Source organism: Nothobranchius furzeri, chromosome 16 (assembly GCF_043380555.1).
Source record: "Nothobranchius furzeri strain GRZ-AD chromosome 16, NfurGRZ-RIMD1, whole genome shotgun sequence".
Taxonomy (NCBI): domain Eukaryota; kingdom Metazoa; phylum Chordata; class Actinopteri; order Cyprinodontiformes; family Nothobranchiidae; genus Nothobranchius; species Nothobranchius furzeri.
In genome coordinates, this window is record NC_091756.1 from 33077294 (window position 1) to 33090730 (window position 13437).

General features: G+C 42.2%; 1 protein-coding gene across 2 annotated transcripts in view; it reads right to left on the minus strand.

The window, feature by feature from the left end:
- The window catches only part of ntn2 (netrin 2), a 64286-nt gene extending 51631 nt beyond the window's left edge, over positions 1 to 12655 (minus strand). The window contains exon 1 of one of the 2 annotated variants that reach the window (XM_015963367.3): positions 12549 to 12655. The gene's annotated coding sequence lies outside the window, so the exon portion shown is untranslated. Of the gene's footprint in view, positions 1 to 10697; positions 11025 to 12548 lie in introns of those variants that run through there. The other variant, XM_015963366.3, reaches the window with a different exon arrangement.
- Positions 12656 to 13437: the final 782 nt, after the last annotated feature.

Genomic DNA, 13437 nt, shown 5'->3' on the forward strand with positions numbered 1-13437 from the left:
GCACCAAAACAACACTGAACAAACAACAATGGACCGACAAGACACTGAGACAGGACAGGGCTTAAATAAACTGGGGCATGATAGGAGGCAGATGAGCTGCAGGTGTGTGGGGAGAGGACCAGGTGAAAGCAATACGTAATCAGGGAGGGAACTCACATGACCTAAGAAAAAACCTAAAAACAAGAAAAGAAACCACATAACTAATATTCTAAAGGGAAGGAGAACTACAAAGACTGGTGGGACAAAACATATAAAAGAGACTAATAAAATGAAAAGCTGAAACTATAAACACTGCAGAGCGATGACAGGCTGCAGAGGGGTGACTGGAGAAGACTAAAGGGACGCAGGACCTGAGACATATATTTGGAAGGCTGAAGACCAGGGGACAAATGAGGAACACAAAGAGACCCATAAATGAGACACAGACAAAGGACATATGAGGGCACTATGAAACACAAAAGGAGAACCTGGAGTGGGAACTGGAGGGGCTGGGGAACAAAGGGACACAGAACATGACAGAACTAGGGTAAAAATTAACCAATACCAGGAACTGATACCAAAGCATTTGCTTGAAAGTGGCTTCACTGTAACTTATCATTTCTGCTCATCTAAAATTTTAGCTTTGTGATGCTTTCTATTAATATATTTTACTTTTTATCTACCTCACAGTCTTTTACTGTTTAAAGCACAGAAGAAAATAAAACCTGTATTCCAATTCATAGCATTTTTTTTGTGTGTGGTAGAAGTAATTGTATCGGTAATCGGCATCGGCGAGTACTCGGATCCAAGTATCGGTATTCTATCGGTTTGGAAAAAGTGGTACCGTTGCATCCCTAAGTAGAACGTTGTTAAGAGGCATGAACAAAAATCTTTTAAAGAGGGACTGCACAGCTTAAAAAAATGTAACTCCACCCCTAGTCAAGATTCGAAAAATGCCATCAAAGTGGGCATTGCCAGGAGGCACAGAGTAGCATGGCCACGTGTGGGGAATTCCCATCCTGGGAGGGAGGGGGAGTGGGAAGAGACTGTACCGATGATGTGAAATTGTTCCAGCCCCAGTCAATCACAAGTTTAAAATGCAGCAGCCGCTGTTCTGCCACAGGGGGCAGCACTAGGACGTTTTTAGACCTGGAGTGTTGGATTTTATCAAGTTTGCACAAACATGTCAAAAAATGCACAGAAACAGAAAGATTGCATTTGTAAAGACCCAATTATACAGATGATTTGCAAAAATAAGTAATTTTGGGGTTTAGTTACTCTTTAAGCTAGCTTGTTTTGCAGACTTACCATTGTAGCTGCTTACTGCCCTCTGGTGGTGGATCAACAGGTGGTATGGGCTGATTTTATTTTTTCAAAGGTCTCGTTCACTGAAAAACTGTGTAAATCAACACTTTTAGTCACTCTCAGTTTTCACATGCATGCTACATGTAAACATTTTCTTTAGCACGTCAATAGTTGTCTTTCAGTTTGTCAACCACACCAAATTGAAAGTGCTAGGATTAATCAAAGCCACAAACAACGTGATGTATTTGTAGCTACAGAAATCCATCAGTGGAGCAATCCACATCATTGATGATGAAGCAAACACATAACTTTTCGAAACAAATGACATAAGAACCTCTAACTGCTCACGTCTAAAAGAAAAGCCCAAGTCTAACCATTCAATGTTGATGCCAAAGCCATTTCAAAAGAGTCCTGTTCATGAACCAACATCATCTTTGTGGTTTTTCTTCATTTTTATCTCTGCTGCTAAGCCTGCCCAACATCTCTCTGTAGACGCAGGATGCTGATTGGCTTGGTCTACAATAGTTTGGGCCAATGGTGGACCTGCTGAGGTTACAATAGCAAAATATTGTGTTATTGCTACGGTTTGTCTAGATTTCTAGGCTAGAAAAAATATAAGATTTTTTTTCTACTAATCTTTAATACAGCTATCTAGACCTGATGCACAGAATCTTCATTGCTGGGTAAACTTTTACGTGTTTGGTTAACTTCTGTTTACGAGAGTTTTTTAAAAATAACTTTAAGGTATATAGCTATTTATTTCACTTCACCCACAGAGGTATCTTGTCTTCTTCCTGTCCCACTATTTCCCATGAACATGGATGTCAATTGTAAATAATTAAAGAGAAAACTTATCAGACGTAAAAAGTTATTGACCTATAATAATTGTTTGCCAGAATAAAGATTGAATATAGACACAAAGACAAGAGTTTATCAGAAAAATCACAGTGTCTAAAGACTGGCTGTGGTAAAGCCTGACACCGATTTATCTAAGAAAATTCTTTCAGCTGAGATCTCAGACGTGCAAAGGAAGAACTAGAATAGAAATGGAGGAAAGGGAAGAAAGAAAACAAGATGATTATTCAAACTTATGATGGGCATGTAGTAGATTTTAAAATGATTAGGACGAAAATGACATTAGAGAAGGGCAGATGTGTTATATGGTGTAAAAAGTGACATTATGGGGAAATAAATCAGTGTGGACAACAAATAGCAGAACGCATATGTGGACGAGAGAAAAGTAGAGAATAATCTGGGATAACGTGAAGCAGAGTGACATAAAGAGACATAAAAAAATGAAAGAGGGGGACAAGAGGAGGGGAGATTGAGGCTGTTGGAACTTCAAATGACTAAATATGGTCCCGTTCATGAGCGACTCGGCCTAACGGGGACTCTTCCAGGCGTATCTGGCACTAGAGCATTTAGGTTAAACAGAGCAAGAGCAGTGACTGTTAAATTCACACAGTCTGACCTCGAAAGCCCATGCAAGCCTTGCAGCAAGTGTTAACAGGTTTTCTGAGATGCTCCAAAAACTCACCAAAAAGGCTGGTTTGGCTGCAGGCTTTCTCCACAAGGCAGTAAAATCTGTCAAAGGTGTGCCAGGTCCACAAAATCTTTATGTAAGAATCTGTAAATTCTGCCAAGCTGTCAGCAGAAAAATGTAACCAGCTGATCCCAGAAAAAACAACCTACGACAAAACGCATTGTGGTTCTGCATTTAACAAGCAAGTTCATTTTAACGATAGGAAGATGATCAGGATATTTCACAGACTTTATTATAGAAGCGGTTACACAAGTCTGGTCCAATTTTGTGTCTATAAGGTGCAAACTATCCAATTTATAGTTTACACTTCACAACCAAAGCCAACAGCTTTAATTATTTAGCTCATTTCCAACACAAAGGCAACTTAATGTGATTTACATTAAGTCATTTTGAGCAACAAACCTTGGTGATGCTAAGTAAGCTAGGGACCACCGATCCAGAACACGTGCTGTTTCAATACAAATGTTTTAAAAAATCAATGGGAATACTTCAGCCACACATTTAAAAAAATCACATAAAATCCTCATTTTGGAGAGTGTTGCTTTAAATCTTTTATAAACCATTGTAGGTTTTGCACAACTAACCCTAACCCTGAACCCAAACCAAGGTAAAGATGCAACCCAGCTCACAAATCTACACAAACATTAAAGTTACAAAGCAAAAGGCTCTTAAAGTAGCTGAAGTGTTTCTACATGAGTGAAAGGTCTGAGCGGCATGACAAACTAGAACCTTATGGAACAATAGTAATGTGGCTACTGAGCTACCACTGAATCATGTGTTCAGTCAAATAGAGGAAACACCAAACAACAGGGGGGGTCTGCTGGTTTAAGTGGAGACATTCCAGGGAACGTTGTTTCAGCTTCTCCCTGTCACTGGGAGATCATCCCATGTTGAGATGTCTCCCTTTCAAGCGTGGGCGCCTCTGTCAGAGTTCACAGATTAGGAAAACAGGAGTTGCTGAGAGACTTTATTTGGCTTGGGTGTAGAGGAGGGCATCAGGGGAGGTGAGGATGGGACAAAAACAGCTGAGCCACTTCGGATCCATACTGGGATCCATACTGCGAACCTTTTACACTCCTTTGGGGATTTGGGGAAGTGGACACGGTTCAGAGATTGGAACCCTCTGGGATGGATGATACCAGAACAGGAAATCTCAACTACCTGCCCAGACTTTTGCATGAAATGCCCTGATAGGTTGAGAGAACTAAGATTTGTCGGGCTGACTGTGGAATCGTTTCCCTTTTAGTATCTTTATGCAAAGAAAAGGAATTCCCATCTACTGCCTTCCACATCGGACATTGGCAGTTAGAGCTATTTTCATCAAATACTAGAAATAAACAATGTCTCACGCTGTCATTCTGCACGTGGAGTGTGCTGAATGATGCTCAGCTACTATTTATAACATATAAGCACCTGGAAAGCCAAAGGTTGGTTGTGGTGGCCATCTTGAATGAGCCCAAAATGAATCAGAGGTAGACATCCAGCAGTTACTTTGAGCTAATTTTTATGAAATCAATTAATTTTGCTTATTTCTAATTTATTTCTTTTTGCACCAAATACATGCAGCAATTTCCTAAAGTTGTGGTTTCACACACAAATGACAATAAAACTTTTCTGATTCTGATGCAGTCCGGTTTCCATACAGCTTCTACATAGACCAAAAATCACTGACTGTACGCCGACCATTCACACCGGCTGTGGAGTTTCCATGCAGAGTTCTGCATGGAGTCTGTTTTGCTGGTAGGGTTGTCACGGTAACTGGTATAGCGGTAAACCCCGGTAAAAAAGTTGACAATAAAAATAACCGTCCAGTTTTTAAAAAACTATATTATCTCGGTGGGTTTGCCGTGGCCGCGGTTTCGGCGCGGTGACCCTTACCAGCCACCGTCGCTTCAGCTGAAGTTCCCGCGGCGTGCACACACACTTTTTAGTTTGCAACGGCACCAAAACTTTGAAGCTGAAATAATGGCCGAAGGAGGAGACGGCAGCACCCAGGACATCCATCAGCCCTCAAAGAAGACTAAATCGGAAGTATGGGCATATTTTGGATTTCTGAAAAACGCTGAGGGACAGTTAATAGAAGAAGGCTATCCCGTTTGCAGAACGTGCAGGAAACAAGTGTCTGCAAAAGGCAGCAACACTTCGAATCTAATGGCACATCTGCGTGACCATCACCCACGTCTCTACAGCCAGTGCAAGGTAAGTTAACATTAGCATTTTAGCTGAAATGCATGACGTGAGGACTTTTGGTTGAGGGAGAATGCAACGAGTCACTATATACTGCAGCCGCAGCGTCCTCTGCCAGCATTTAAACCGTGTCACGGACACCCTGTTGCTGGATGAAGCATCTTATTTGTTGATGATGAAGAGAAATATACAATTAGTTCCTTGTCATTGATTTGTTTACTTATTCAATGCCATTTATACTTGAACATTTGGATTTGATTACATAGTGTAGTAGTTATTTTAGTAATTTGTTTAAAGTGGCTATTTATTTTAAATACATATTTTTTAAGGTTGACTTGTACAGCGCTCAAGTCAAGTGTGGACTGGAGTTTTAGATTTTCATTTTGATAATGAAGAAAACAAGTATATGAGAAAACAAGTGGTGTTTCTTTGATTTGTTTACATATTGTTTATGTTTTGAATGTTTGGATTTGTATAATTTAAACCTGCACTGACTACTGTAACATGTTCCAGAAAAAGAAGCTATTTGTTCCTTTACTTGTGAAAAGTTGCACTTTTGCTAAGGCTTTGTGTTATTTTAGGTTTAATAAACACTGTTAAACCTTTTCAAAACTATTTCAGTTTGTGTAGAACAGGACTATCAATGCTTTCTGAACATATGCGACACCGTTTAAAAAATACCGCGATAATACCGAAAACCGTGATAATTTTGGTCACAATAACCGTGAGGTTAAATTTTCATACCGTGACAACCCTATTTGCTGGACCATCTGCATGCAGGCTGCCAAGAAGTTACAGAAATTGCATGAGCCATGAGTGGTCATGTTTCCCATTCTGTGTGAAATGGGATTAAGAATATGTGTTAAGGAGAACTTCCAACTACCAACATACTACATTTTGGGACAGCAGTAGCTCAGGAGGTAGAGCGGGTTGTCCAGTAATTGAAAGGCTGCAGGTTCAATCCTGGCACCAACCACAGAATGCTGCTGTTGTGTCCTTGGGCAAGACACTTAACCTGCCTTGCCTGCTGGTGGTGGTCGGAGGGACCAGTGGCACCTGTGTTCGGCAGGCCTCCTCTCTGTCAGTAGCTGTGGTGACATCGTAGCTCATCCCCTCCAGTGCGTGAATGTGTGTGTGAAGTGGTGAGTGTCTGATTGTGTTGTGAAGCACCTTGGTAGAACCCTAAGGAGCTTTACAAATAAAGGTGATTTACCATTTTACTTCTATACCTGTAAATCTGACTGAGCTGTAGCCATTGATCAGCTGTAATTGTTAATAGAACCCAAGTTCACCCCTGAAGTCTCAAACCTTCATCTGATTAAAATCTCATTCACAAGAAAAAAGTCATTTTCAAAACAATGATCCTTCTGTTGATGACTGAACCACCAGCTTGAGTCTTGTTCTGTTTTAGATGGGAAACGGTCCTGCCCACATGAATTACCATGACTGACAGGAGTCAGGTAACGGGGGTCAAAGATCCGTTTCTGCCAGGGTGTGTGTGTGTGTGTGTGTGTGTGTGTGTGTGTGTGTGTGTGTGTGTGTGTGTAGGATTTAGAGGTGAAGAATACTCTGAGCTTCTTGCTGGCATTCATTAAGCATGGGGGGGGGGGGGGGGGGGGTCTGGAGCAGGGAGGCTTGAGGGCAGGAGGGGGTCAACTCTCACAGCTGAGGGCATCATTAGCAGGGGGATCACTGACAAATTTTAAAGCCTCCTTAGAGGTTCTGTGTGTGTGTGTGTGTGTGTGTGTGTGTGTGTGTGTGTGTGTGTGTGTGTGTGTGTGTGTGTGTGACCCAAAACGCATCAGGAGTGGATAAATATTCTTTTATATTTCCATCGAACAGAAACAAGAAGAAAGGCTGAACGCCCAGCAGAGGAATGCAGGAGCATCAGCGGCCAAGCCCGCATGACTGACCCTGAGTTTTAAAACACTTCTTTGAATCAGCAGAACCCGATCCAGAACCGAACCACTCAAGCAGACGAAGAAAAGTGGAACAGGAGGGTGAGAGGGTCCTATGAGGGTGGAAGGAAGTTGCGTTAAACTGACTCCATTATCACATTTTATGCACATTTGGGATTCACTACAAAAGTAACATTTATTTATTTTTGGTAGAACGTGGAAAGAACGTGCTGAAAGGAGATGTTTTCTGTTGGAGGGGATGTAGTAAAACTTGTGCTGTTGGTGAGAAAGACATGACCTGGCTGACTCACCATCCTCGGAACTGAACAGGAACAAAATCACTCGTGCAAAAGTTTTAAAATATTCAGATAATTTCTTATAAATAGACCTTTTCACAACCAACTGACAAATGATCTGCTCTTTTCATATTTATTTGGATTTTTGGATGAAAGCTGCAGCTGGAAGTATTGCTACTTGAGCCAAAACCCTTCAAAAGTTAACATTAATACCAAAAGGATAATGGGATTACTTCTGGATTTACATTAAAGAAGTAGGACGTATTCTGAAACTGAACCTTTCTCACATTTTTACCCATTTTACACAAAAACCACCTAGAAAATAATCAGATGAAACTTTAAAACCACCGCTATGGTTATCGTCAAAAACAAAAATCAAGCCTTTTTTGTTTATAACATTTTTAGGGGTGAAAGAGGTGTAATCTTCTTGATTTAAAACACAGATTAAAAGAGTTAAAGTGTCAGCATAACTGCTGTGCTGCAGCAGCACGTTTGCTCAACAACCATGAAGTTCCCACCAAGCTCCTCTTCAGAACAACTTCTAGGATGAAACATTTCAGCTCAAGACCTTCGTGACAAGGAGGCTAAAGTCATACTTTGTCTCAGATGTTTAACTGACAGGAAGATGAATTTGGGAGTGAGGAGACCCGGAGTCTGGAGATTTATAGCTGTCCATGTCGAACTGTGATCTGTTTTCAAATACAATAACTATTTCTCCTCCATGTGCTGTCAAGATGCACGTGAGAAAGAGGTGATGGTCAGAGGCAGACGATGACTCGCAGTCATAAATTCAAAAACCATCACTGGAGCTGCTGAGAAGTTAAACTCCTCCAGCCGACCCGTCTTCAGGATGAGAACAAACCGAGGGTTTGACAGGCAGACAAGGTGTTCCTGAGTCAAAATGCAGACGTAAACCGTTTAAAGAGATGGTGAGATTCAGGAAAAGAGACGAACGCTCCGTTGCGTCTTTAAGAAGGTTGTCCGCAGTAGACTGAGTAATTGTTCTCCCAAAGACAACGACAAAAAAAAAAAAAAAAAAAAACGAAAACAGACTTTTTCTTTTTGGTTGCTCAAGAGCAACCTCTACCCCGCAGCCAAAAGCAAGGACCTGCTTTGAACTCGCAGGGGGGAAACCACCATTCATTTTATTAAGTGCTTGCAAAGTTCTACACATTAAACATGAGCACACACATGCTGCTGATGAACAAACTGATGATTTCTTTAAAATGCAGGAGGGAAACACAAAAGCTTCCTCTCACCTCATCCTCTGATGCGTCACAGCTAGTCAGTGTCACAGAAAAACAAACAAGACCGTTTTGTCTTAGCTCAAAAGACTTCAGTTCCTTTGCTCTCACGCTGTAGAGATGTTCAAATAGTGGCTGTCGGACAGAAACCTTGTATCTCCTTTGTTTTCTTTCATTTATTTCCAAGTAACGGACCACCCTTCACACCTATTGGTATGAGTTTATGAATAACCATGTGACTTGTGACCACACAAAGTTCATTTATTGTAAAACTAAAACTTTTTTTTTATTTCCTGAAATGTTCTGTTGTTGCAGATCCAAGATTTCTTCCCGACAGCTATGCAATAAAGAACAATAGAGTCATGAAACACTGTTGGTTGAGTGCCCTCCCAAAAATGTACCGGTGGCCCCCATTTTTCATTATTTTCTAGCAACACCCCTGCTTTAATGTGCTAGCAATGAGCCATTCCTGCACACTTCACGAGAGAAGTTTTTTACCTTCACTCTGGTTTATTGCTAAGTTTGTGTTCATGCTGGAGGTCGGTAGAGCTTCAGTGAAAGAGAAGATGAGTCACATTAAACTGATTCTGTAAGTGTATGGATGTAAGTGGGCACTGAGACATGTGGACTGCATCTACACATGCGCGCACACACACACAAACACAGCGAGAGATCAAGCTGCATCTGGATAAAATGTGTGGCCGTCAAACAGAGGCCTGGCAGGGTGCAGGAAACGGCTGCATGGAGCATGTGAGTGTCTGCTCCCGGGCTCTCTTCCCCACACCTAGAGGCATCTTCGGTGGCCACACGGATGAATAATCGGTACTTTAAGCAAAAGGGTAAGCACAAACACGCCGTTTGTCACTTGAAGAGAAAACACACGGCCACTTAACTCTGGAGAATGACAGCAATTTCTAACATTTAAAGTGGAGGCAAATATGTGAGATGTCTTTCACGTCCCACTTTCAGTTCTAATGCTAATGCTAGGTTAGGGCTGGAAGTGATCCCAGCTAGAAAAATGTTTTCTGTCATTCTAGTAAACCCAGACTATTTGCTCTATAATTAGAGTGTGATGGTAGTCCTGACAGCTGGAGGGTGAAAAGTGAACAGATCTGAGAAATCACCCTCAGCAGACAACTTTTTCTATGAATTTATTAAAAAATACCTGAAGTTGAGGCCTGGATGATGTTACATTTAGAAAAAAAAAGATATAGCATTACTTCTCTCTCTTGAACTGCTGAAGCAACAGAATTTAAAACATATATTGGAAGTGCTGACTTTACTTTCAGCTGTTTGAGCCAAAAGCCTGAAAAATTGTGTTTCAGTGGCAGAAGGAAAAAACACTTTTCTTGTGTTACTGGAGCTTTCTCCATTTTCTTTCTCTGACACACACACACACACACACACACACACACACACACACACACACACACACACACACACACACACACACACACACACACACACACACACACACACACACACTTGCAAGAGTGAATAATAAAATAGCTGCCACATCCTTCTGCTCCCCGGTGCTCTTCCTGGTGGAAACAGGTCCTGATGCAATAAAAAAATAGATTTGTTTGTAAAAACAGAGCCGCACTCAGGATGAATAGATTTAAATCATCTGGTTGATTTAAACTTCAAATCTCAAGCTTTTAGAGGACCGAGAGAGAGAAAGCACCTTTTTCTTGCACCATTTCTGTTCATTTGGGGTGAGAGTGAGAAGTAGGTCAAATGACAGACACTTTTCAAGAGGGGGGGGGGGGGGGGGGGGCACACTTCAAAACACTTGGGACAAGCACTCAAAGGGGAATTCTGCTCTCACTTTGAGGCTGTCTGGATGGATTTAAGCAGCATTTGTTTTGTGTAACACCTTCCTGGTAAATGGGGGCCCTGGGGTGAGAAGACTCCTCTCATATTTTGCTTTAATATGAATATGTGGTGCTCAGTTAGGAATAAAAACATATTTAAAGATGGTCAGGTTTCTGTTAAATCTCCGACTACACTCTAAAACCAAGAGCCAGGTGTGAACCAACAAGAAGACACCTGTCTCAAATCCAGTGCATCCTGATGATAAACCCGCAGCACCAACCTCTTATATCCGTGCATCTATTCAATGTATGAACACAGCTGAGCCTGTCACACGTGCGCAGTCACTTCCCATGTGTGTAAAACTGAGAAGTTTCTGCACACAAATAAACACAACGGAAATCTACTTAACAGACATGGAGTTGGAACTCACCACAAGTCGTTTGTGTTGCTGAATTAAAAAGAAGAAAAAACACTTCAGGGAGATCCAAACTAAACTATTTAGTCTCTTCCTGTCAGATGGTGCTCTCTCCAAACGCAAAGCAGCCTGTTTTCTCTCTCCTGCGCCTTTGATGATATTGAAGAATCACAAAAGGATGACGCAGATGAGAGGATAGGAGAGCCGGACCCATCCACGCCGGACGCTCAAACCAAATGAAGGCTGCCCAGCACATCCATGAGTAAAACGAGCTACGGGCTGGCGACTCCCCATTAAAATCAATCCCAGATTTTCCCAAACCAAGTGTGCAAAGAGGGTGAGAGCGCGCGCCCGGGAGGAGGAGAAAGCGAGGGGAGGGGATGGAGAGATGTCTGGATATTTCTCAAGCTCCGAATGTTTGCTTGAGTTTCATCTCACCTGTGCTTTGGTGGACTAAGAAGCAAGCATCCTGCCTGAATGTAAAATAAAAGACCATCTTAACACATTGGCTAATGCTCACAACAAAAAGCCCTCCACCGCGCCTTTACGCAGTTATATTACACACAGCGCTGCGTTCACAGGCAGCCATATGGAGGTCGTAATGAGCGCACAAAGCTGAACCTGTTGAAGCGCGGAGGTCTTAGCGGGGCCCCGGGGCCCAGAGAAACAAGAGGCAGATGCCGAGTGTTGGAAGGTTTTAATCCAGTCAGGTTGGAATTAGTAGCGAACAGTAGTGCATGGCGCGTCATTGTCAAAATAACTAGTTTTATGTTTGAGGTGCTGCGGAGGATGGCTTGCTGTGTTTGTGTATGAGAGAGGCTCCTTTTGGATCCGTGGTGGCCTTGAATGCAAACGGAGCCACATCCAAAGCGCGTGATGCGTTAATGCGCTCTTATCAAAGGAGCGTGCGTAAATGCGCACCGATGACACTCTCGGGATTGACTAAAACGATTACTTAAAAAATGTGCGTTTGCATCAATCGTTTTATCATGAATTAAAGCAATAAATTTAGTCTTTGGAATCGTTTAAGTCGATTAATCGTCCGTAAAACGCATTTAAACCAGCAGTCAGCTCACCCTGCTGAGTGTTATTACAGGTGCGTCCTGCGTACCAGCCTCTCTCTATTCCATCAGGACCAGAACTAGTCTTTGCAGATCCACATTCTTCCGCCAGACCCGGCCGGACCTTTTTTTCTGAGAGGAGGGAGAACCCGAATTGCTCCGACTCAATCTGGCTCTGGGACGGAACCCAGCATTTTGATGAATTTATTACGCAAACTTATCACAAAACACTCGATTTTGGTTGGATTTGTGAGCAGACAGTTCAAACGGGCGCGTGACACTTCAGAGCGCACCTGCGGCCAAATATTGACGACAACGAGACAACGGAAAATGCTGGATGTGATGTAAAATAATGTGAAATTAAAATATGAAATGAGCGAGGTCTCAAAATAAATATCCATCCAATTTAGTTCACCTTAGTTATCATATTATAATATTTTATATGAAGTTGTTTGCTTTATACGATTTTTATAAACAAATAAAGTTGTTTTACAGATAAATAAATATATTTGTGACATGTGGAATTTCAAAATGCAAGAGTTATATTCCTGTGTTTGATTTACTGTCAAAGCGGCAAAACGGAATTAAATAAACACTGAAAAGGCAAACGGCCATAAAAAAGATTTAAAACTCGTTTTTATTTAATGAAAAGGCATCCACGTCCGATTGTAATATTATACGAACAAATTAAATAAAATGCGCAATTAATTTTAAAAGTCAAATAAACTCTTCTATAATCAGTGAATATTCTCCCAGACACGTGTGGGCAAAAGAAACCAGGACAGACCAGAGAGGATACACTTACTTTTTGTCAGATGAAGTCCAAGCGAGGAGCTGCCCCGGTCTTTGGCTCTGATTGGGTCTGATCTGGTCAAAGCCAGGGGCTTTCCACGTAGGGATCCCTGTGGCGCTCACCCGGAGAAAATGTCAGCCTCCAGCTTTATTCTCACTTTATTTTGGCACCCCTGTGATTGGACTCGGGGACTAGAGATGCTGGAGAAGGAAAGTCCCTAAATAATTACCAGTGGTTGTATGGCGCCCTCTTGCGGCTAAATGTATGTGACACTAAGTTTAAACTGGTCTGGCTTTCACTCAACCTTGGAGAAAAAATGGTGTTCATCAGAAGACGTTCATCCTCATAACGTTCATGTTAATCAAAATACATTTATTCATAACTGCAGGTAAACGTTTGTGGCAAGAAACACATTTCTCTGAGATTAACAGTGGCACCCCAGGCAAATTTTCATTGAGGGGTCCAGAGAAAATTCTGGGGTGGAACATCAAAGTGGTCCTTGTTGTGTCTCTGGGAGAATTTAGCTTGTGGCGTGTGCTTTGCATGATCCTTTATTCTTCCATCCATCCATCCATCCATCCATCCATTATCCAATGTCGGGTCGCAGGGGCAGCAGTCTAAGTTGAGAGGTCCAGACCTCCCTCTCCCCAGCCACTTGGGCCAGATCTTTCAGGGGAAAAATAAGGAGTTCCATGGCCAGGTGAGAAACAAAGTCCCTCCAATGTGTCCTGGGTCTCCTCCCATTTGGACGTGTCTGGAAAACCTCACCAGGGAGGTGTCCAGGAGGCATCCTAATCAGATGCCTGACCCACCTCAACTGGCTCCTCTCGATGTGGAGGAGCAGCGGATGACCGAATTTCTCACCCTATCTCTAAGGGAGAGCCCAGCCACCCTGCGGAGA